Here is a 26,249-nt window from a genome sequence, read left to right as displayed (position 1 = left end):
AGGCGAGGACTGGACACAAGGTTGCTCCCACTGAGTGCTGGGATGGGTTCTGCAGGAGCTCTGGGCTCCTGTGCTTGCCAGGCACAATGAGGAGAGAAGGAGCCAAGTGCACTGATGTGGGAAATGGTTTTGTAGAAAGATTTTAGAGCCTAATAGAAGGCCCACACAGTATGAATATGTATAAAATCTTGAGACAAGAAATGGTAACTTAAAAATTTCCATGGAATAGGAGAGATATTGTTGAGAGAGAAATGGAGCTAGATAAAAGTTTCGAAAGGCCTTGCAAATAAGACTTTGGAAAAACAGAGCTATGAAAGATGCATTGTAGTGGGACCCACGAGGAGTAGTTTCAAATCATTGGCTTTAAGGCATCTACAACATGGCATGGCAAAAAGGCTGATAGATCAAGAAACGCTTATAATGTATTATAATTAGGAAGCAGTTCGCTTCTGCTTGTGATGGCGTGAATGATAACATCTGTATTGTCTCACCCTTCTCATGAGACTGAAAATGGAATAAAAGTTTTTAAAACACCTCTCAGTGTCCCCATCTCTAGGTCAAGAAAAGAGTATTATCCAACACACTGACACACCTTTGCCTCGAGCATAACCCAGCCTGGACCAAACACACTGAAAGGTTTCCCCTTTGGGAATATTTCTTTATGAGTAACAAGTCTTGGGAGCATGAGGTACAGGACTGACATGCAAAAGCATGAGCATGTCTTCCAAAGTGGCCAGTCTAATTGTCCATTTTATTACTCTGGTATTTACTCCACACTAATGAGGAAAACCAAGCTCTGCTTGGAGGCAAAACAGGCATGGGATACACTATGGTCCCTCACAGGCTCAGCAGGGCTGGCAGTGGCACAGCAGGCAGTCTGCTTCATTGTGAACCACTACAGAGCTGCATCCCAATCTGATTTAAGTGGCGTGGTATTATTAAGAGCTTGTTTTCTGCATGAGATACAAAAAGGAGATTCCAAATGATCTTCATGCAAGCATGCAGTAAAGAACTGCTCCTGCTATCCTAACAGAGCATTTGCTTTGGCAATTACACTCTACCCATTCATCTTTTGATGCAGACACCTCAGGTTTTCCCCTACACCCTTGCAAGGCTGGCAGTGGCTGTTTCCCATTTCCTGTTCTTCCCTAGAGATGGTGCAGTGGCTGCTTTGAAACAAAAAGCCCTGGGATCTGGACAGCTTGAAGGAGCATGAAATGCTAATTACTTGCTCATATTGGTAATACCCAGATCTGACCTTCCCAGAGCTCTGAAGCAGCAGCAGCAGCACCATGCATCATTCCTGTTGATGGATGTTCATGTTTCTCATGTGCAAGAGCAATGACTTTGAGGAGGAACAAAAACGTCCCTCTTCAAACAGTGGGTGTGCAAGGAGATGTGAAGTTTCATGGCCTTTTTTAGGATATTTTAGAAAGATCTAAGAGAATATTGCGGCATGGAGTAGGTCCCTAATTTTGTGTCCAGAGGAATCCCCAAAGGGCACATTCAGTCTGATGCTGATGGCAACCCCATAAGCTCACAAACCAATTTTCCCTGCAATGTGCCACCCTGCCTGGGCTTTACTAGGCCGGGACTAGGCCCAAAGCTAAGCAAGCACATGCAGCCAGGTGACATTGTGTAACATCAGAAACTGGCAACCATGAGGACTTTGGTGTCAAAAGGTTACAGTTTGCACTGGGCCCAGAAGTGTTTTTCCCTAAGGCAAAGCAAATTGAAATGTGAAGTTTAAAAGCTTCAAATTACTATAAAAAGAAACTGCAGAATAATTTCTGGAAGGGCAGCATTGTTAATGATCATGCCGCCCACCAAGAGCTGGAGCTGAATCCCGAATTGCTTCTTCCAGCTGTGCAGGAATTCATTCCACTGGCAAGCACTGGTCCATGGGAACAAATGATCCCCTAGCTCGGGGCTGAATGGCACCCAGGCTGCAGTGCAGATTTGAGGAACCCTTGTCACTTGTTATTGGCCTCCCAGTGCACTCATCCTTCTGCAAACAAGGGGCAAACAACACAGCTGGAGCGCTGTCCCAGGTAAATATACATACAGGTGACTTTTCCAAAGCAGTGCATCTTTTCCCAGTGAAATACATGATCTCTTCTTACCTATGAAATTGTGACTGAAGACACCTGTGAGCCAGATCTGTGGGAGATTGCAAAGGAGCAAAGCTTTGGGGTTTGGGCACACTTCTCTTGGCTTCTTTGCTCAGGCCTTTGGTGAGCACAGAACACACCTAGGTAGAAAACCTTTGACTAGACAGGATCTTTTGGATCCATTGTCCCTCAAACAGGTCTATTGTGGTCCTGTTGTAATGCCAAGTAACAAAGAGCAGCACAAATGACACAAAGAAAAGATGGCCAAAGAGGAAGAGGAGAGGCCCAATGAGGAAAGGATGTGGTGAGACACTGGCACATTGAGTGAGCTGCACTCCCATAATCTCTAGGCTGGCAGGTCCTGGTCTCACATTCTCCTCTTGGTTTTTTCAATTTTGTTTATTTATTTACTTTTTTTCATCATCAAAATGAAATACATAAAATAAAAACATGTCATCAAAACTTAAAGACAGAATCAAAACACATTAATTCAAAACTACATCTAAAGATCAGAACATATGTACATCTGTAACTATGAAGCCTAATGCATCAATCCTATTCTTCAAACACTCTCCATACAGGTGGCAGCTTCTTCCTGAGCTTGGAGGAAAGAGAGCTCTTCTGGACGGGAGGCGAGGACTTTGTGGGTGAGAGAACATCGGAAGTGTCCCGAGAAAACTTCTCGGTAAGATGGTAACCAGTCAGATCTGCAAAGTGGAGACACAAAGTTTAACAGAGGCCACAATGCAAACCTAAAGCATCTGAAGCTCCATATTTCATGGGACACATTTCCTGGAAATGTCTAAACAACTGCACAGAGAAACATGCTCCTGCTGGCAGACACTGAGGACGCCAGGGCAAACCCTGAGCCACTTGCCCAGAGCTGGCACAGGCACAGCCTGGCCCCTGGGCTGCCCTGGGACAGCAGGGAGCCCAGAGCCCTGTGCTCCCCAGGAATGGCTCAGCTGCACATGCACCCTCCTGCTCCTCCGCCTGCCCCACAGCTCAGCAGCCCTACAGCTCCAGGGGCACTGGCAGCAGCACAGCTCATTGCAGGGGCACATGCAGGGCACAGCTGTTCCCTGGCAATGTGCACAGCCTTTCTGGGCTGCCACAAGACCCTTCCTGCCAGCAGAGACTGGCCCAGCTTCCCCCTCACCTCTGTGTGAGGCTGAGCCATGATTGCCTTCACCTTGTCCTCAATCTGGAGCTGCTTCAGGCCCCCCATGCCATGACTAGGAAGGGCAATGGAGAGAGCAGAGGCAGATGAACACCCTTCCTTAGGATTTTGTCATTTTTGGCACAGCTCAAAAGGCAAATCCAGAGGTGTCCAACTCAGCACTTCCTCAGCTTTCTGGAGAACATCTCGCCTTCACCAGCCCAGCATTCTGGAGAGGTTTTCCCGCACATGTGGAGGCTTGCTGGCAGCACATTTCTTCAGCTGGGTGCCCATCACCTTGCAGAGGGCAGAGGCGAGCTTGTTGGCCACGGTGAGGACGTTGGCACTCCGCACAGGCAGCGCCTTGTTGTCCAGGCAGGACCAGAGCACGGGCAGGGCGTCGCGCTGGGCGACTTCAGGGCTCCTGGCATGAACCCCCTGCACAAGCACTGCCGGGACAGAGACACAGCTCCTTACCCACCAGCCTCACTGCAAACAAGGATCTACCTCTGCTGCTTCTGCTTCTTGCCAGCCTCTCTGGCCAAGAGCAGCAAAATAGCACCCAGAGCCCCTTGGTCCAGAAACAGGCAAAGCAGCTGATCATCCTGGGAACAGAACCACCAACCCCTCAGCACTAATTGCTCCAGACAGAGCCCTGTCCCTGTGGCAGACTTCCTACCTTTACTAAATTATTTCACAATCTCTGCATGAACAATGAATGAAATGTCCAATTGCCTTTGATTTCCATTAAGAAGTTGTCTAAACCCACACTGAAGATTTGGAAATGCACCATAGAGAGGAAATGGAGAGATTTCTAATAAAAGGGATGATTCCATTTTTGTAACTTGCATGTCAAGTGCCAAATGTCTAATCTGGCTCTTCCCTGTGCTCAGTGGCACACAGCAAAGGGCAGGATTAGAACTCACCTCAAAACTCCAGCCCACCAGAGATGGCTGCTGCCTGACAGCTGGATGAGAAACATCAGTGACCAGCTGGGGTCTTTGGCAGAATGCTTTTGGGGCTTCCTACAAAGAGCTGTTTCAAACCTCAGGGTGTCTTAGATAATTACTCAGACCCCATTGCTGTGGCATTTAAGCATCTCCACATTCTAATGCCATTTCCCCTCCCAATGGTAATGGCATTTTTTCTTACAATGTCCACTGAAATAGGGGCATAGAGAAAGAAAAATGCTACACAGGGGACTGAAATGTAACCAAAACATGTCTCTGAAATCTCTCTGCCCATTTTCCAAACTGAACTATATCAACCACAGACAAATATTTGCTACCAACAGGCTTCTTGCATGGCAGATTTTGCTGAGAGAAAAAAACCTGAAGTCCTTTGGAGACCATTCTTATTTTCTGATCAGACAAAATGTTATCTAGTAGGCATTTAATATTCTGTGGTGGAAGAGACTTCATTTTCTCTATGCTGTTAATCCATCAGCAGTCATCAACATTGAAAGAGCTCCTGCAAGCACCCAAAACCAATTCTGCTAAGCAGGAAAAGAGTTATGATATCCATTTTAAAATAGGAATTCATTTGAATTTAAATGCAATTAAAGACATCGGTGACTACTGAATGTGAGGAACAGCTGTGTGTTCCTACTAAATCTCAGAGAGAACATCTGCTCTTTCTAAAGTACTCATAATTTATGGTTAATTCCTTTATTTGAAAAATAGAACAAAAGAACTGCTAAACTAAATGCCCTATTGCTGGAAATCTACTTTTTTCAAATACTCTTTAAAGGGCCTTTGACATTCCCAATTGCTGAACATGCCCTTTTAAGATTCCTAATGAAGACACAAAGTGTATTAAACCTTGCATTCAAAGATGTTGGCATAATTAGCAGTGGATTTAGCCCCAGTTGAAGCATGGCTATCAATCATCCTCTCTGCTATATATTGAGATTATCCTTTTTCCATTCCTTGGCTCTTGCTGACATAGCAAGCTCCTCTGAGAAATCAATTATCAGCTGCATTTGTAGCATTTTGGACAGCGCTGACACAGGCAGACACTGTTTGCACACCCTGAAAGGCTCAGTCCAAGGCCACTCTGACAGCACAGGCAGGGAGCCTCAGCACTCTGCTTCTGTCCCTGTGCCCCAGAGGTGCCTTGCACTAAACCTGTGCCTCTGATACCTCTGTTGAGTTCTGGCCTAAGCTGTGACCCCCAGACCCTGCACAGTTCACCCTCAAAACTTTCCAAGAGAAAAACAAGAATTCTGTGAGGACAAAACAAATTGATGCCCTGAAACAGCATTTGCCACCATTTCCCCTCAAAGATCACAGCTGTCCCTGAGCTCCCCAGAGAGGAGCCAGCTGGGGCATTTTTAGCCCTCCCTTTGCTGGAGGTGGTTCTGAGATGCCCCAGTGAGAGCTCAGCCCCAGGCCGAGCGCTGCCCCCATCTCAGGTGCTGCCCAGCTCTGCAGCAGCCAGGGAAAACCTGCCCAACCCACCTGCCTTGGCTATGGGGCAGCAGGGACACGCTCAGCACCTCCTGGTTTGGAGGAGCTGCTCTGCTGCCTACTCACAGGCATTCCCTGTAAATGCTCCCTGGGAAGAGCTCTTGGCTCAGAAGGGGAGGCCATACCTGTGATGCGCTCGGTAACATCCAGCAGGGCTTGGCCACTCAGGTGATTCCATTGGTAGCTGAACTCTTTCAGCAGTGACACTTTATCTACAAGGGAAACACACGTTTCTGCTCACTTTTCTCAGGTCATAGGAGAAAGGACAGTGGGGAGGGAAAGGGCAGGGCCAACCCCATTTTATAAAATGAAGTACATTTCTGTAGATATTTGAATCCTTTTCTTCTTTCTTTCTAGCCTGCTTGGAAGGGTTTTAAATTCCAAAAGAAAAACTCTCCTTTCATATTTGTAAATCCAAACTTCACATCAGGGACCTAAAGATTTCAGTCACATGGAAGCAGTGAAAAGGTTTTGCATCCCAGAGCAAAAAGGAAGAGCCTCATACTTGGGACACAGAAAGGCACTGAGTCAGGCAGGCCCTGAGTTCACAAAGCAGCTGGGGAGGAGAAAGTGGAAACTCCCCTTGAAGACCTGCCTCTTCAACACTCCTTTTTTCAGGCATATTTCCCCAGTGCAGCATTCTCAGAGCTGACATAAATCTGTGTGGCAAAGGCATTTACAGCAGCCCTTGCCTATGTAGTTAATTGCTGTGGCCATCTTGCCCCATGCAAAACAACATGTGGAACAAGGCATCATTGACAGCTGGGTTTATACCTGTTTGTTCTAAAGAAATGAACTTGGTGAATCACAAGTTCCCCTTTGAAAACAGAAGACAAAGAAGAAAAGTGGAAAATAGGCAGCTAATGCCTCTAATGTAGAGCCTCCCAGGTGGCTGCTCTGCAGAAGCTCTGATGGGTCAGTGTCCCTTCATGCCAACAGCAAAGCTGTTCATTTGGGAAGTCAGACAGGGCCCAAGCAAACTCCAAACCCCCTTTGCTTCTGAACTGTAGCAAAGCTGTAGCCCAGGACTTGCTCTTCAGACAAGCAGCACAGAGCCAAGGGCTCCTGGGACTGTTGGGAAATGCTGATCTCATTCCAGCCTGTTGGGGATGGTGCACAAGGACTGCACCTGCACAGCCTCTGGTGGGGGTCAGCTGCAGTGTTCCACAGACAAGAGCAGCTGTCAAGGCACTCAGTGCTCTCTTGTGCAGGAGAGACAGAGACGAAGCTGAGGAGAGTCCCTGCCAGGGCTCAGCCTTACCCAAATGAGCAATGGATTCTTCCAGTGCTTTCACAGCTGCCCCACAAACCCTGGGATCCTTTGAGTTCAGGTTCGTTGTTATTCCTTCCACCAAGCCAATGATCACCCGGTTTCAGCCAGCATGTCCAGCGCCCTCTGCTTCACTTTCTTGTGGCTGTCAGATATTCTCAGGACAAAATATTCAAAAATCTGTGAAGAGAACAAGCAACGTGAAAGCTGGATTCAAATGTCCTTGTTTGAGGAGTGGATGTAGCAGTCACCAATGTCAAAGATGAAAGTGATCCTTTCTGTCAGGTCAGCACTCGCTTGCACAATTTCACTGTTTTCCTGTGGGCCACTCACTGGAATGGTGGCACAACCTCATGCTGGTTGAAAGATTTTCTTCTGTTTTAGGAGGTTTGGCTGGGGACCGAATAGTTCCTATGGTATTTCTCTCCATCTATAAATCATTGAATCAATTCCATTGATTAATGCTAAAGAGTACCTTTGCTTTGAGTGGAAGCAGATGTTTACAATGCCTGGTTTTCTATACAGTTGCCTCAAGTACTGAGGGCAATTATGATTTTGCCAAAACTATGGCTGGAGGAGATCTAAGTTTTCTTTTGTTTGAGTTGTCTCAGAGCCAGTGTCTGGAGAAGTGCAGGGCTCTGATTAACTCTTCCAGGATCCAGACCATTTCTCTAAGTAACAGGTGGACTTCTGAAATGTAATGTGCTGTACAGCTCTCATTAGAGCAGGTTCAGTCCCTTGACAGCCTCATTATCAGGCACCTTTCCCTGGAAAAAGGGAAAAAGCAGCTACTGGGAGGAGAAGGCAGAGATGAGTCCTTAGCTGTTTTCCTCCTTTTCCAAAGAGAAAGAAAGACCCCCCAAGAAGGGTGAGCACTGTCTTTACCAAGAGGAATAGGAACAAGGATGGGAATGAGTAGCCAGAGCTGTGCCTGTGTAAGACAAGAGGGAGTATATAGAAGTATTCTTTGAAAAAAAACAACTGAGTTTAAACCAACCGAGCCTGATACTTCTCTTCCCTATGCAAACCCATTTTTGGTCTCGAGAACAATTGCCATGCTTTCAGGGGCTGGATTCCCTTCACTTCACCCAACTGGGAGTAGGAGAGAGCAGCAGTTACACCAGCAGAAAATTCTGCCATCATCTGATGAACAGCATCAATAGGCACCTGCCAGACAAATACAGCTGGACTGAAATAACTTGTCCTGAAGCCCGGACCTGAATTACATTTGTCTGGGTGAGAAGGACCAGCGTGTCCCAAACAGCCAGGACAGAGTACCAAGAAACACTGAATTAACTTTACTGCTACAGGCTTAAGAAAGGAACTAAAGGAAAGGAGCAGTGAAGATACCCTACATACTTGGGCAATGTTAGTGGAGATGAGCTGGGGGCTGTTTTTGCACAGGTCTTGGAGGAGTTCCACTCCTTCCATCCTTGAGTGAAACCCCTTGGCTTCCAGGAGATGGTAAAGCTTCTGGAGCAGCTCTGTTTCTTCCACAGCTGGAGGTGATGTGACCTGGGCTTGTGCACGGGGTAGGAGGTGTCCATCAGAGGGAGATTTCACCCTGGAAAATAAAACCAAATGAGGACCTGGTGGTGATAATTATTGTAGCATGGCATCCCCGTTGAGGAAATAATTAACATTGGCTCCATGATTCCAGAAGGCTGATCAATCACTATGCTATGCTATGCTATGCTATGCTATGCTATGCTATTCTATACTGAAACTCATCACCCTTACAGACAGTCTGATACAGACAGACCAGATTGGTCAATTGAATCCAAAACACCATCACCAGTGGCCAATTAAAAAATTACCCTTTGGTCAACAAATCTCCATAACACATTCCACATGTTCACAACAACAGGCGCAGCAAGTGAAGATAAGAATTGTTTCTCATTCTTTTCTCTGATCCTCTCACAGCCTTCCCCAGGACAATGCCTGGGAAAGTTGTGCCTGCTGCTCTCTATGGAGAGAGCTGCAGCCACAGACAATACCTTCAAATAATTGTGAGCAAAACATCTTGAGCAGCTTTCCTAATTATGTGATTTCAAGCTGGAAAATCATGAAGGTCCGAAGAACAATGTGGACCTCCTGACAATCATTACAGGAGACAATCTGCAGGTAACAATCTTGCCAGTGCTCACTCAGGAAAACCAAGGATGAGATGCATCTGATCTATCTTCAGATGGCTGCCAGGGCACACAGGTCACATTGCTTTGTGGAGAAAGAGAGACACTACTGCCAAGTTTAAATGCCTCTTCATATGGGATGTGTGTGTCTTAGAATAAGGGAACTCATCACTCTGGAGAACTGTCTCTGCAACCAGGCATGACAATCTGGAAAAGTAGCTCAGATGCATCTGAACAGATGAACAGGGCCAAATTTGAAGGATTCAGAAAATCAGTAAGAGAGATAAAAACAAAAGCCAGACATCCCAGAACTACACTCCCATTTCATTTGCTTCCCTAGAGACCAGATGCACAGCTTAACGAACCCACTGGGAACAATTCTCCTGGATCAACCTGTCTCTTCCATGAGCACAGGAAGATGCCAGCTGTGCTACTGAGGCATGTGGTCACTTTCCTGCCACTGCTGAGCAGGACAGAGTTAAATAATTCCCCTCTGCTATCAGAGGAGAACAGGTACAAGCAACTCTGCAGCTGCCATGAAGAGACAGCAAGGAGCAATTCCTGTCTTAAATGCTGATTGCAGCCCAGGGGGCAATAAACCAAACATGCTGTCCATTGAGCAAATTACATGAAGGACAGGAATATCAAGGCAAAAAGTCCACATTCAGACACCCATTGACTGAAGTTGTTCAGGAATTGTCTTGCTACTTACTACTCAAACTTGGTACTGTTTGAGGGTAAGAAAACCATGATTCAACCAGGCCAAACCACACGGATGAGAACTGCATCTTTGTGGAATGGCATCTTGCTTCCAGACTGAGATTTCTCATCAAAACACCCATCTGAAAATGACTCCACTCAGATGAAAAAAAGCCCTGTTTGAATTTACTTGTCCCAAGTCAGGCAGCAGAAACTTGGCCCTCTCCCAGCCTCCGCAACACTGCCCTTGCCACTGCACTGGATCGTCTGAGCTGCCGCCAATAGGTGTCTGTTTGTCTCTCCTTTTTTGTGGAAACCCCTCCAGAGAAGTTGTGTTCAGCACAATGCACAAGTAGGCATTTTTTATCCTAGAGCATTTGTAGGGAAAGGAAACAATCTGTGGCATTGGTCATCTCTGCCAGAAAGTTTTTCCTGAGGAAGAGGCATGTAAAGCTTGTCATGTGCTTTGTCACGTCTGACAAAAGTGCTTAGTACCGTTTGCTAGCAGACAATGTGGCCTGGGGCTTCTTTGGGCCATCGTTCCTCTCCTTCACTGGCTCCTTGACAGATGGGCCTTCAGCCTTCTGGTTTTCCATCCCCTACAAAGACATAGAGAAACCTCATCAATCTTTGGAATATAAAACAGGAAATTCCCTGTTGAAAACACAAGTTAGAACCAGGATCACTGCTACCAAGGCTTAGGGAAACATTTCCCAACTTACAGATGGAAACAGACCAGAGATTCAGTGATGCCAACTCTTTTTTTTCAATAGCCCAAGGCAGGTTATTGGTGCTACCAGACTGACAGCAATCTAAAATCCCAAATTCCTTAGTCTTGAGCAGAAATGCAAAAAATGCAAACTGGCAGGCAATGAGTGTTCGTGAAGGAAGCAGCAGAACAAACTGGACTCTTTGGAGGTTGGCCCAGTGTGTTGGAAGTTGATTTGGTTCAACACTCACTCTCCCTGTACCTGCATAAAGGCAGGCTCCTGTGGAGAAATGGCTACATGACAGAGGTCATGTAGACATTCACTTGTTAGCCGACCAGGAGCTGGGAAAGTACCGAACACAGCTAGTTTGAGTTTTGCACCTGCAAGATAGCGTGTCCTTGGGCCTAGCTGGGTATGATAACAAGTAGACAGGGAGACGTGGGAAATAGGGAATGTAGGCCCAAAGGAATGAGGAAGAGTTGATGGTATAGTTTAACCAATAGATCACTTGGCTTACAGAATATTCAGAAGCTTATTACTTGCTGTATAAGTGTCTGATGTTCTCTTCAATAAACGGAACTTGCTTATCACTCATATTGAGTGGCCGAGTCTCCCCTCACCGACAAATGGCTCATCCTCAACAAAGGCCTCATTCTGCAACAGGTAAGCAACAGAAAATATTAAAAGCATATAGGAGTGAGTGTAGTCACCAGGACTTGGAGAAGAAAGAGCCCCAAAAGGCCAGACATGAGGTAATATCATCCATAATAAGGGTAAAATATATGTTGCTATTCATCATGTATCCAAAGGATTATGGAATGGTTTGGGTTGGAAGGGACCTTTAAAGGTCATCTGGAATGACAGAGTACTGAAAGCAAGAGAAAAGTATCTTAAGTGCCAGGGAAAACTGTGTTGAAAGCAACCTAAGATTAGTGCCAAAACAGCAACACCTTATCTTTGAACTAAAGATTTATCAATCACTAATGTTGTCTGCCACTAAACCAGAATCCTCCACTCCAGCTTTGCCATGCTGTGCTATCAAAGCTCTCCATGCTGCCCAGCTCCTGTAGAAACTGGACTTTGTGATGTGACCCCAGCATGGCAGCAGCCCAGGTGAAGCATCACCACTCCTACAAAATAAAGCAGTTTTTACCTGACTATCAAGCAACACTAAATTTCTCTGGGGAAGCACTGGGTGCAGGAAAATCAGGGACAGAAAAGGGATGTGTCTGTGGAGCAGAGGGCTGGTAAAAATTCTCATTAGGTTGTTAACAGCTGGTTTCATTAGTCTGCCTACAGACAATCATAATTACTTAGTGGCTACTGCAGGGTGAAAAGCCATTTCAGTTTATTAATGTTCTCAGAGCTGCAAACCTGGCAGTGAAATTATTTTTAAAGTGGCTTGTAAAGTTTGTCTCTTTGCAAAGAATGTGTCAGGCTGATAGACCAGGCTGTGAAATTTATGCCCCAATAAAAGGGCGTTTGAATGCAGTTTAATGGCACCTTGAAATGTTCTGCTCTGAGAAACTGTCCCCAAAGTCCAGGTGGACCTTTCTCCATTGGAACTCTTAGAAATTTGTAGAAGCTATAACTTTGGCATTAATTTTACAGGAGCATTTATAGCCCAAGGGTCAAGAGCAAAGCCATAAAATGCTGCTCAAGCCCTGGGCTTTCTCAAACCAGAGGTAAACTCGTATCCAAAGGTCTGTCTGGAGCCCAAATTTGCTCTAGTAGAATTCTGTTATAAAGCTTAGCCTGCAACAAAGGTAGACTTTTATCTCAGCTTAGTTAAATATTCCCCCTAAACCACTATAAATTATAATTTCCCCACTATAATACATGTTTTGTCTACTCCTAATTACTCTTTCTTCTTGCCCTAAGCACAATCCTTACTCATACAATACATATTATGACCCTCATTAAATTTATTATTCTACAGACATATGTTAAAGTATACCTGAATGAGAGCTTTATCCAGTTCCTGCCAGAGCTAATGGAGAAGATATTTCAGTTTATTCAAAGCAGCTGTTATCTCAGAAAGAGGATAATGCTTAAATTACAATAAAAGTTCTGCCAGAAACAGTATTCCTTTGTTTCCCCCAACCATTCACTAAAAGCCCTCAGTCACTTAGGAACTTTTAATATAATTTCTAGTATTCACTACATGGCCAATTACTAAAGGAGCTCTGACCCTGCAGTGCAGTTAATGACCATCTCTGACATATTTCTTACATGTATTTTTTTTCCCAACATTTTCTTCAACAGCAGCTAACCAGGTGCCTTGCCCTTTTTATCTCCTGTTTAATCCATTTACTCTCATCCTCCATGGCACAGCACACGATGTTTCCACAGAACCAGCCTGCACCAGACACTATTTCACAACTCACCCATAAAATCCCAATCTTTCACACTTCCACCTCTTCATCTTCCCATCCAGGGAGGGCAGTCCAGGTCAGCCAGATGCAAACGAGGTGTTTGAAGCTGAGGTGTGATGAGGCCCTGATTGCTTGATGAGCACAGGAGGAGGAAAGATCTTGGCTGTGCCTTGGTTCTTAAATCATCCTCAGTTGTGCAGGAAAATTAAGGACAGAGCAGTGATGCTCCTCTGACCAGCTTCCTCATGGCATTGTTCCTGTCACAAAGTCAAAGACAGGCAGGTCACACACATTCTCTTTCTCTGACTCCCGCTGGGATGACACCATTGAAAAATAGAAAAAAATTATAATTATCAGGGGTTTTCATAGTGTGAACTCAGGATTTCCCACACTCTGGCAAAGGGGGAATGTTCATTAGGCAAAGGATATGAGAAGGAGCTTCAAATTGTCAAAATCCCAGTAAAAATATTTTTTCCTATGGAACCCTTCACCAAAGCTGGTCACGCTTCAGGCCCTTTGTGCACCCATTTCCTGATGTGCATCTCCCAGTGGGGTGTTCCCACTGCTCCAGGGACCCCACACAAACAGCTCCCCGCAAACACACCCCCAGGAGCTGCACCCTTCCCTCCAAACCTGGGTACCTGCATCAGCCACCTCTGTGCTGAGCTGAGCCTGGTTCTCCCCAAAAGAAGGTGCTCAGTTTATCCTTGAAAAGATTGACAACAGCATTCTTGTCTTCTTCAAAAGAGCCATTATTTCACAGCTGTAATCTCCACACTGAGACTTTATTCCCTTGAAGTGTCCAAGTACACAGGCAGCATCAAGGAAGGCACTGAAGTGAGTCAAGTTTAACCCCAAAGAGCTCTCAGCTCCCTGTGAAAGCTCAGACAACTAGTAGAGAAAGAATGAATGCTCCTGTAATGGCATCTAACAGCCACAGGGCAAGGGAGAAGTTGGGTTTAGAGAATGAAGAAAAAGCACTAAGTAATAAAAGGTGAGAAAAATCCATCACTCGAACAGGTAAATGAAGGTAAACCTCTTGAAGAGACAGACTTAAGATGGAAGAAAAACCCCACAATTAATAGTGTTCATGACACCCAGAGGCAAAACAAGCCCAGGGGATCAGGAAAGAGGTAAGCCTGTGCTCCGAGGAACAGCAGAAATGAAGTGAGAGCTCTGGAGGAAAGAAAAGAAAGAGGCACTCTGAAGAAAGGAAGAAATGCCTCCCCACAAGGTGTTTGTTTTGGTTTTTTTAAATCAAGAGTCTCTTATATGATGTGGTAGAAAATACAGAAAAATAAAGGTCAGGAGAAGCATGGTTGATTGGGAACATTCCTTCATAGCAGACAAGATATGTCCTTGTGCAAATTATTCCATGCAGCACTCACATATTTAATTGCTGCTTTTCCTCTTCCTGGGGAAGAAAAGTTGCTTTATTTACTCCGAGCAATATTTTCTCCCTCCTCCCTGGCTAAGAACAAGCTCCCACCTTGGCAAGGGCTCGCTCGTTTACTTAATGCTCATCACAGCCATGCTAAGGAGAGTGGAGCAGGTTAATTTATCACTTGTTCCAATCATTAACTTGCCCAGCTGCCAGGTCCAAGAGCCCCAGAGTGCCTCAGGTTATACAGGATCACAGAAGGAAAAGCTCCATTGCATTAAGCTGCTGCCACACTGGCCCTCTCTGCCTGTCAAACACACTCAGCTGCTCTTGCACTGCCCTCTGAAAATCCCCCATAAAATACAAGTGAAAATCCCTCATCACCTGTGAGAAAGCACAGCTGGGTTCTGCTCAGGGCATTTCAAACTATGTGGGGTATTTGTGAGCTCCCCTTGCAAGGGCAGCATCTCAGGAAAACCAAAAGTTTCTTTTCATGGACTCACCATGTTCAGGGCACTGCCCCTAGACCAGGTTGTTCCAAGCCCCATCCAACCTGGCCTTGAGCACTGCCAAGGGTGACACAACCACAGCTTCTCTGGAACCTGTTCTGCTCCTCCCAGATCTAAAATCATACCCAACTCAGCAGCCTCAGACACAGATTTCTATTAAATACCTACATTTTCTAGGAAAGAAATATGGCAAACCTTGTTTGCATCCAACTTTGCAAAATCAACACAAGCTCTTCAGAAAGGGCTGCCGCCCACTTTTCTTATTTTTCCCATTTGGTGGAACATTTTCATTCTGTTGTTGTTTGCAGCAATATTTTAATATATATGGCTGAGCTGCTTAAAATAGTACAGCAAGATACTTGTGTGAGGGGTGGAAAACTGAGCTCTCTCACATCCAGTGTTTCTGTTGTTGGAAGTTTTAAATCCCACCTCTCTGGTGGGATGAAATAGGTGCTACTAATCCAATTTCTAAAGTATCATGCATCAAGCTGACACTATTTTAAGACTTAAAAAACCCCAGCCAATTTAAACAAACCTCTGCTCCTTTCCATTTTCTCTGTTCCACAGTTTATGACAGAAGACAGGAGAGAAAGATTGTTTTGGGAACTATGTTTTCAGCACTCTAAAAATAATATAAAAACTGCTCTGCCACACTCTCAGCTGTTACAGCCCCAAAAAGCACAGGCTGTCTTTGCTCTCAGAGTCACAATTGTGGTGGGATTTCTACCACACCAGAGGACAATCAATTTTTTGTTTTCTCCTGGAAATAACTACAGCTCTTCTGGGTAGCAAGGCAAACATGAGCCTCTTTTAATGGCCCTTGAAACTGGACATGTGAAATAAGGGACACAAAGCCAAAGATCAGCTGAATCTGTGATGTCTGAATGGGTCTCCACATTCTTCCCAGGAAGATGAATGGCAATCACTGTTCTGCCAGGGAAACTGCATCTGCTGGGAATGGGGTGTAGAAAATGTGCTTTCTGCTCCTCTCAGAGCCAAAATTCCTACACATTTCTTGTAAGTCCCTCTTAGAAAGGGACCATGTTCAGCTGAGTGACAGTGAAGCAAAATGGCAATCCAGGAATAAATGTTCCTGTGTACAACATCCTCCATTCACATGGATGCTTCCTCACTGGCACACAGGAACAAGGAAGGAACAAAAATGCATCATTGTACGTAAAGTCAGATGTGTTGAGGGATGAACAGATCTCACAGGGATATGGAAACCTCCCCTGAAAACCCAGTCCAGGGAGAGCCTGAGCTGTTTTGTGGTTCCAGGCATGAAGATGCTCAGGACCTTCCACAGATGCTCGGGATGGAGCCTGGATCTTGCTCTGGAAATGCCAGTGGCTCAGCTGAGAGCTGTGGGGATGATTTACACTGCACTGAGAGGGGCCACAGTCCTGCAAGGGTCTTTCATCAGGAGCAAACAGCAGCCTGGAGGGTGGGGAATGCTGGGTCTGAACCACTGCTCATCCTTCACCTTAATGTGGAGCTGCCCCCAAAGTTGCCATCTATCACTTTTTATTTTTCTCCTGTTGGGTATATTTTGGAGCAGCTGTTTTATGTGGCTTTTTATGGTGATTCTGTGGGAAGCAGCAATTTGCCTGCTGTGATATCCTCACAACTAACACTAACTCCTTATTCCCTTTGGTTTTATTTGTGGTTTTTTATCTGTTTGATTGGTTTGCGTGGGTTTGTTTATTTGGGTTTTTGTCTGTTTTGATTTGAATTTTTTATTTGCTTTTTTATAAATGACCGGTAAAGTTGGCATAGCCAAACTCAAGAAAATGTAAACCAGGCTTGACTTTCCAGAAATTACTTTTGGCTGGGTTTAGCTGCACACCCAGGCTCAGGATCACCAGTATATTTGCAGGTTTTGCTCTGCATCATCAGCCTGCCCAGACTCTGCTTGGTGTTTCACAAATGGAGAAGACAGTGGACATTGTGCCAAGCTTCATTTCAAACAGAAAAACCATCAGCATGACAAAAAAGAAGAAAAAAATAAAATTGACCAGTTAGAACAGAACAAGTGTCCCACCATCTTCCCCTCCACTGTTATTAATTTTGTATATTTAGAGGCAAATCTGGGTCTAAAGCTTCCATCTCTCAGTTCCTGATGCTATTTGCTACCCTTCAGCTTTGACATCCCCTGATCTGACTGACTGCTGTCCAAGTGGGACTGGAGATGCTCAGCCTGAAAAGAGGAGACACTGGGAGGCCCCACTGTGGCTGTGCAGGACTGGGAGGGTCCCACAGGAAAGAAGGGGACAGAGTGTTCAACAGGGCCTGTGGTGACAGGGCAAGGGGGATGGCTTTCAACTGCAGGAGGCTGATTGAAGGTGGATCTAAGGAAGCTGCTGTTTTACACTGAGGGTGGTGAGGCACTGCCCAGGTTGGGCACAGAGGCTGTGCATGCCCCATCCTTGGGAACAGGGCTCCCCCAAGGTCTGGGGGAAGATTGCTCAGCTTGGAACAAGATGATCTTCAGGGTCCGTTTCAAGCCCAACCATTCAGGGATCCCCAGTGACCACTTCTGTTGACCCTGGAATCTTGGAATCTGTGTGATGTCACATCCCACGTTCCAACTGGAACTGCCACCCCCCAGCAAAGAGCACAACTCAACCACTGGCCCTTGTGTCAGCCCACCGTTCAGTCTGTGCCTGCTCACCCTCGTGATTGTTCTTGCCGCCCTTCTTGCCACCTGCCCTCTGCTACTCCCATCAGTCCTGAGAGCTCCCTGGTGCCTGCATTTTGTCACCCCTCACTTCAAGATGCTCACGTTTATCCTTTGTCTAATTTGTCAGCTGAGGGAGGTATGGTGCCATTCCATGGAGGTGGACACCTCCAGCTGCCCGAGTGGGCTGCAGCTCTGTGGGGATGGTGTGGGACAGGGACCCCACTCTGAGGTTTTGCCACCTCTGCAGGCTGTCATGGACAGAGTGGAGGAGATGGAGGTGGATGTCCCGAGTCCTAAAGTAGAGGATGTGGAAATGGAGGAAGAGACTGGAGAAGAGATGGAGGTGGATACAGATATGGATGAAGAGATGGAGGTGGATATGGATGAAGAGATGGAGGTGGATGTTTATGAGGAAGAGGAGGACATGGAAGTGGAAGTGGAAGAACACATTGAGGACATGGACGTTGATGTAAAAGATGAGGAAGAGGAGATGATTTTGGGGTGAAGAACAATGCCAGCAGCAGGACAGGCACGTGATCCCCACAGGCAGAGTGGGTCCCCTGCTGCCAGACTGGAGCTAGGCTGGTCCCTGCTCAGGGACGTGGTACCTCGCAAACTGGAGTCTGGTGGCCACACACTGCCTGCCCTGTCCTCTCTTTGGGCCACTCAAGCTCCGTTCCAGACCCAGCCAAGCTCAGCTCTGGTAGCAGAGTCCTGCTTTGCCCACATGTGACAACCTGGGGACACATGGAAGAGCCGTCTGTGCCTGACTGCAGTAACCATGACACCTGCTTTTCTTCTACCCCTGATGAACATTCCAGACAGCGATGGCACCCTTTTGTACATAGTTCTACAGTTCTACATTGTTCTACAGTTTTTTCTATTTAGAATAGGATTTAGGACTTAAGACTTTAAGAATTTTTGTCTTCTACAAATAGATTTAATATAGTTTAGTTAGATAGGTTCTTATGTATATATGTTCTATGGATTGTTGTTGTTGTTGCAAATGTTCTTACATTCTAAAATTGTTCTGTATTGTTGTTGATAAACAATTCTGTAATAAACAATTTTTTTTTTCACACCCCCGTTCTCTTACCATTTGCATTGGGCCCAGGCAGCATTTGCAAAGTTGTGGTTTCCACTTGCTCCAGGTTCTCAGGGCTGGAGGTCCCCGGGGGAGCTGGCACAGCCACCCCAGGAGTGGGGGCACTAGTGCACAGAGGGGTCCCACTGACAGAGGTCACCCCCTCCCTGCAGTTTCTCTGGACACACCTGGTAGCTGCAGGGGCAAATCCCAGCGTGCCCTGTCCCATGGGATCCCATGTTGGAGCAGGGCTGAGCCTGCCTGCTCCTGCAGAGCCTCAGCCACGGCTCTGCCCTTGGGAGCCCCAGGGCTAAGGAGGGTGCACTGGGCTGTGGGGAACCCCTGTTCCTGAGCACCCTGAGGGGCTGGCCCAGCCTGGAGGGAGCCCCAGCCCTACTTGGTCCCTTGGAAACCCTGTCTGTGCCCAGACTCTGGTACATGCACAACAGGAACTGATCCTCCTAGTTAAAGGTGTTAATTGGCACAAATTTTTCCCTTGGACTTTCTAGTACAGTAAATGTCAGCACTTGTAATCCCTGTTCTGCACTCCCTGGTCAGGCACCAAAACATCTGAACCTGACAGAACATCATTAATTAGCACCAACCTGCAGAGAGCTATGGGGGAGAACCTACCCTCAACACCCAGAGAAACACTTGACATTGATAGTCTGGGGCAGAGCTGAAACTAAAGCATTTTAATGCCAAGAGAGAGGATTTTTTTATTGAACGATAATGAAAGCTTTTGGTCTCCTCATCTGCCACAGATGTGTATTGCCAAGGTTTGCTTCTGGGTTATGACTGATTTTTATTAATCTGTTCAGAACTGTGATGCTGTTCCTGGCTAAGGTGCAGAGATGATATTTCAGAGCCAGATGAGCTCAGCACAGCTTGTGCAACACACAGTTTCCACACCCAGACACTCAGGCCATGCAAACTGATACTTTTTCATCTCTGTGCAAAGATGAGTGTTAGGACATCACTGACGTACCACACACTTCTCAGAGCTGTCCCTTTCATCCAGCTCTCCCCAGTCACTTCACAGACTTCACTCCAAGCAGTTTATCTCTGATAGAGTTCAGTGGCACATGGGATTTAATCCTGGTTTTTCTTCATCTTCTCCTGAGCTGTCTCCAGACACAGTGTGTGGGCACTGTCTGACAGCAGCAGCATTAACGTGTCACCTCCCTGACACTGAGGTTCATGTCACAACTTTTCACCAAAAACAGCAAATAAATGATTCCCACTGTGTCCCACACAGCTCCATGGGGAGTTTGTGTGGCTGCAGTTCCAGCACCAGCCCTGGTGCACAGGAATTTCAGGAGGAGATACAGAAGGAATCAGTCATTCACAGAGAAAAACATCAGTTTGCACGGCCCAGATCCCCACAACACTGCAGACTCTGGTGACCCAGACTCTGCATTTACACTTTGGCCTCTGTGCCTTCCTTTTCTTCTCACTAAACTCTTCCCAGTTTCTCTCATACTCAGGTTCCCAAGATAATTAAAAGCAGCATTAGGAGCAGAGATAGATGACGGGAACTGTCCCAAGGCTTGATAAAATTTATCTTTTCAGAGAATTCCAGCCAAGGAGAGAGGAAAAGCCTGCGTGAAAGAGGTGTGAAATCAAATTTAAGTATAATGAGAGAAGCTGAAGAGGTTTTCAATGTTCAGAACAAGATTAGCAGCTCCAGGCACAGGAGGGATGGGACAATTTCCCTGCTGTAATAACTCTGTGATGCAAATTGCATCTCAAACCATTCTCCCCAGCTCTGGGACCTGTTGAGCCACAAACGTCGTGCTGATTTTTTAAAGCAAAGTGAAAGCAGGGAGGTGGTTTGCAAATAAAAACCACAGAGGACAGCTGGGAAGCACCACCTGGAGCAGAGAGGGGCAGAGCCTGGCCCTGAGGTGCAGCACAGCCTGAAACTCTAACAAATTAAAGAACTTACCACTTGGTTTTTTTTCTCCCAGGAGCTACAGAAGCTGCTTTATGGAATCCCTGCCTCCTTCACACCGCATCAGCCTGCAGGAGAGCCCAAGGATGAAGAGTACAGCCCCTTCAGCTGCTGCTTCCATCTCCTGACTCAAATCTCACCAAAATCTGTCAACACTGGGCCTTCCCAAAGCCTCAGATTCACTCGGTCTGTGCAGGATTTCAGTTCTGAGGAGCACAAAGGGAGATAAAGGCACTTGCAGACACCAGAGAAGCAATTGCTGCCTGAGGTGCGTTTCACTGCCCAGGTTAGTGCCTCTAAAACCATCAAAATCAGCCCCTTTGACAGCACCAAGCCAACAGCAGGACATCAGGGCCTGCACATGGTTGGAAATGCCATTTTTTAATATTCCTCTCTCCATCTCTCATTTTATGGTGCCATTGCAGGAGTTAATCCCATCACTTGGCAATCAGCTTCAGATGGATTTTTAGTGCTGAGCAAATGAGAGGCAATTTTACTTTGTCTCCAATGAATGAAATTTCACCTAAATCAGACAAACTCTGTGTTCTGAGGCTGGCCAGGCACTAACCACTGCCAGGTCCCCAACCTGGATGTCAAACTGCTCTAATATTGAAAAGTTAAATTTATTTGGCTTTGTGTACAAGATTATTCTCTCTCAAAAGAATTGGAATCCGTATAATTGCATTTCCAAGCACTAAACTCAGACCAGCCACAAAGAGCACAAGAGACAAGAAAAGAAATAGAGATTTCTAAGGAGATGGAAATTGAATGCTGAGTTTTTTTCCCATTATAGAAAGTTTCATAAATTATCACCTGCCAGCTCCTTGCCTTCACTTGTGTTGCCACCACTGAATACACTCACTGATAATGTGAAAATGTTTGTCCTACTGAAAAGTGAGACTAGAAGTAGAAAAAGGCTCAGATATCTGAATTAAAAGACAACATAATGAAAAGAGCTGCCTTATAATAGCAAGATATGATGGACAGCAGGAATGGCTGAAGCCAGCAGAGATAAGTCCATGAACTATTCATGCTACAAAGATTTCTGACAAAACCCCCAATAACCCAAATACAACGTTTTGTCTGGCAGAGCTGATAGGAACCCTGTGCATTTAATTCAGTCATTGGCAGCAAATAGAGATCAGCCTGAAGCTCCTTTGGTCCACTACTACTTTTTTTTTTCACCCAAAAAATGGAATTACATCTACTCTTTGGGAAGAAATTACTGCTTTGAGTGGTTCAATGCAAAGAGTTTCTTCCCATACCCACTCATAATCAGTCACCAAGAGAAATATTTTCTAAAAAGATCTCTTCAAAATTTTGGAGTGACTTTCAACATAAATAACTGGGTTATTTTGCTCAGAATGATAAGGGAATTGAATTGGGCTCCCTCATCTTAAAAAGAAGTGTTTCTTCCTGGTTCTTCACAAAGAGGAACAAAACACTTTGTTGCAGCAGACTGAAGGGAGGAAGAGGTTTCTTTCCCCCTGAGCTACACAATAGGAGACAATTTTGTTGCCAAGAGGCAACAAAACCCAGCCGATTTCCAGTTCTTTTAGTGTAAGGGAAAAGCTCGGAGGATCACAGCTGTGGGAGACACGGAGTGGCAGGAGCAGGGGATCTCCTGGGGGTTTTGGGGTGGGGGACAGATTAAAGAAATGTTCAAGTGAAACCTGTGAGAGGTCAAGACTCCATTCCTCAGAGGAGAAACTCGATTTGACCCAAATGCCATTCAAATCCAACCAATATTGAGGCATTTCCCTAAGCTCTGCTGAGCCATCAGGTACAACCCAAATCACTCTGTGGGACCAGGGCAGCAGATCCCAGGCATGGGACAGGGATGCTCCCCTGGGAAGTCACCTCCATTGCCCATGGGACTCACAAAATCTGCTTCTAAAGACCCCAACATCCAAAAAACTCCACATTAAAAGCCTTTAATTTGGGGTTTCACTTCTCCACCTGTCTGCTGCCACTAGGCAGCTGCTCCTCTTCAACACCCTTCTGATGAGTATAAATTTTCTCCTGATTCCCAGCCTAAACAGGAAGTTATTTCCATTTATTCTTCTGCAAGTACTGGGAGCTTGTACCTGCTTTTCTTTTTCTCTCCTGGTGCGCACATAAAATGCTAAAGCCAAGAGCATTTCCTTGTTTAAATCATGTCATTTGTCCTTATTATTTCTTTCCCATAAAATTGCATGGATTTGGTGCTGGCTCAACACTCAGAATATTGACAGCACAAAGTCCAGTTCTTACACTGACCTCTCCAAGTTTTGGACCAAGCCTGCAAAGAAGGAAATACAGCAAAGAAATTCCAAACAGGGGCCCTAGTAAAGGTAATAAAATGCCACCTGTGTTTGCTGCAGGGAAAAATAGTGCTGCTTATTAAATCATTACAAACAATTAAAGCAGCAGAGGGGAGGAAGACAGCGCTATCGTTTCCAGCTCCCCAGCCCTCTGCCACTGGCAGGAATTTCATAAAGCACAAATCTCCCAGCAGAAATCCCTCAGCAATTGATTTGCTGCTCGTGGAACACAGCAGGCACACACCCTGGTTTTCCTGACCAGAAAAGGAGAATTTGCCTCGATGTTTTCCCTCGATATTTTGTGATGTCAAATCCCCCTCCCTGCCCTGAAGTGACATGTTTCTGTAGGGTGACAGCCCTCTGGAGAGGCACAGAGAGCTTTGTGTCAGTGTAAGGGATCCCCACAAGGGCAGATCCCTAATTCAGGCTCCATCTCTGCTTACATGCAGTTCCTAGCAGAAAATTCATTGCATTTCCCCAGAACAGGTAATTTCAAGCACAGAGCTGTTCTGCCTTCCACAAAAGCAGCGTGCCAGGGATTGCTTTGGAGACCAGCATCAGGAAACATAGCAACACCTAACAGCCAGGACCATCCAAACCCACTTATCAGCTCACCCCCACATCTCCTGGACTCCCTTGAATGCCCAGAGGAGTCTGAAGAGCCAACTGTTTTCTAAGAAATGGTTATGCAATCAAAAGGTAAATGACAGGGACAACCAGCCCCACACAGGTGCCCCAGGCAGGAGAAAGAGCAGGAGGGATCCATCCCTTACTGACAGAGGTGCAGCTCAAGTGATGCTCTCTCACTGTTTGGGTTGTTTTTGTTACTTTTACATTAAAAACACATCCTCTCAGGAGACAGTCTCATTTAAATCTTCTACCTCTTTAGCTTTGTACACTCAGCCCATTACATTGAAAGATTTTACCTTAATTTCTTCTCCAGGAAAGAAGTAATTGATCTTTTATTTGTGGCACTTTAAATTGGCATGTTGACTACAAAAATCCACTGCTCATCACATCAAAAGTTGATCCAATAGTGCCAATTACTCCAGTAATGGAGATCTTTAGAGGGATGGGTGGAAAGGAACAGGATCAAAATGGATGAGTCTTCTCAGAGGAAGAAGCAGAATCTGGGAAGACAGCACAGCTTTAAATTAGGATATCTGCTGTGCATGGCAAGACAAAACACCGCCCATTCCTCATTCTGGCTCTGGATGTGATTCAACCCACTCATCCCCAGCTCTGGAGGTGTGGTGGAGTCTGATCCTCACTCCCCTGGCAAATGACAGAGCTGAGCTGATCTCAGCCTGGAATCCCTGAGGGTTGACAGCAAGGACTCCTACCAGATGTAACTCGTGTTTGCAACAAGCACAGCATCCACTGGCAGGGAATGATTTGCTCTTCATCCTTCCCACTCTCCAGGTATTTCTCTAGGAAAACCCACTCTCTAGTGGGGACAAAGCAGTAGAGATGGAAGGCTCTGTGTGCCCCAAAAAGCCACCAGCCTGTTCACCCCACAGCTCTGCCACTCACAGCCACCAGCTCTGCACAGAGCAGGCAGCAAACTGGTGACTACTGGCACTGCCTGTGGTCTGAACTGGGAACTGTGGATCACCATCAAGCTGCAAGTGTTCTCTGGTGGGAAGCATTTTACCCAGTTCCATACAGATTCTGGTTCTGGGTCAGCCCCACAGCAGCTTTGGGGAGTGTTTAGGTCAACAGGATCTCCCCAGGCTGCAGCTGGAGCTTGAGGCCTCCTTCCAAACTACAGCACAGTAAAAAAGATATACTAAGGTCACAATGAAAAATCCTCTGCTGAGCCTCCTTTAGTGTCTCTCAACTCCTAATTCTGATTGTAAAATGCTATTTAGGAAGATCAGACTGATCAAAATCAGAACACTTTTGTGGATTTTTGTAAAAATGTGTTTTGAAGCTTTAAGATTAGGGATTTTCACTGAAGTCGTTATTCCTCTTACAAGTTTTTCAGCATCCTGTTGTTTTGACTTTCCACTCTTATCGCCTGCCAACTTTTACCTGCCCATAGCCAATTGTTTTGCTGGCAGCTGCCATGCCCATGTGCCATTTTCTGAGCATGACCTGCATGAAGCCTCAGGGGCTCACTAAGGAAAACTCACTCCTTCATATTCTTTGCAGAACCAGGGAAGATCTTCCTTGGAAGATCTCTTGCCCAATAGAAAAAAGAGTTTTTTATTCAAACCTACTCTATGTGCCATCACTGATGTATTTTTGACTCAGAGAAATCTGTTTATTTTCTGTTCTTAAATCAGGAGTGAGCAGCTCCATGAGCAGCACCACAGCAGAGGAAACACAAACAGGCTGTAACTCAAACACCATCTCTGAAGGGATTGTGCTCTGCTTTTCAGATGAGATTAAGAGCTCAATTACAGTAGAGAAAAAGGCTTTCATTAAATCACACATAGAACATAATAAGGACAAATTACAAATCTCTTCAGAAGCAAATCTGTGTCAGACTGCTGGGTAAGGAGGCCCTTTAGGGGAGGCCTTCAGAGGTTTCTCCTCCCCTTCTGAAGAAATGAGTCCTGCACACCTCATCTCACCATGTTTTTGAGGAAAGCTTACAACCAGAATCCTATGGAGCATCCAGTGTGCAAATCCCCTGGACAGAAATATCCACTGGACAGAAATGGCCTCTGGATTTGCAGATGTGAACCTGGAGGTGAGGGACTGGATGCTTTTCCCTCCCCAGAAACCCAAGGCACTGCATGGCAGAGCTCAAAGTGGCCAGCAAAGGGTTACTCACAATCCTGCACCTGGGAAAGGGGAAGTCCAGGTTCAGTCACAGAGTTGTCACCACTTGATTTTGTTCCCTTGTTATTTTGCTCTCCTGGAATGTATTATGGTTAATTAAAGGCAGTTAGCTAATTGGATGGTAAGCAGATGCTGGTTAAAAAAAACCAAACAACTGTTCCCCTTTGAAATGCCAGACAGGGGATTAATTGAAGTTCCCTTTGAAAAGATATCCCCAAACCTCCTAATCTGTTGATGAAAACAGTCAAGGAAAAGTCAAGGAGAAAAGAGCAAACAATGTTTTTCAGGAGGTTTCACAACTGAGGCAACTGCAATCCCCATCAAGCATTAGGATTGAGGATTGTCATTGCCACATCAGGAAACCTTTCAAAGTCTCAAAATCTTTCACTGAACAGCAGTGCCAGAATGCCCCAAAGCTGAATAACAATCCCATGAAGGCATAGTATTTCCACCAAGACCAGGATGAGATGAGTAGGAGAGGATGACTGGGGCTCTTCAAAAGCCAGACCTCAGAGCTGAGACAGGATTTAATCCTGATATCCCTCTGGTTATCCAGAAAAGGGTCAAGACATGTGAGGGAGCTCAGAAAGCCAGAGTGCTCAAAAAAGCAGCATGTACACAGAA

The sequence above is a fragment of the Melozone crissalis genome, unplaced genomic scaffold (assembly GCF_028551555.1).
Source record: "Melozone crissalis strain CALT ecotype California unplaced genomic scaffold, PUWL_Pcris_2 ptg000014l_1, whole genome shotgun sequence".
In the NCBI taxonomy this organism is placed as follows: domain Eukaryota; kingdom Metazoa; phylum Chordata; class Aves; order Passeriformes; family Passerellidae; genus Melozone; species Melozone crissalis.
This window is presented reverse-complemented; position numbering follows the sequence as displayed.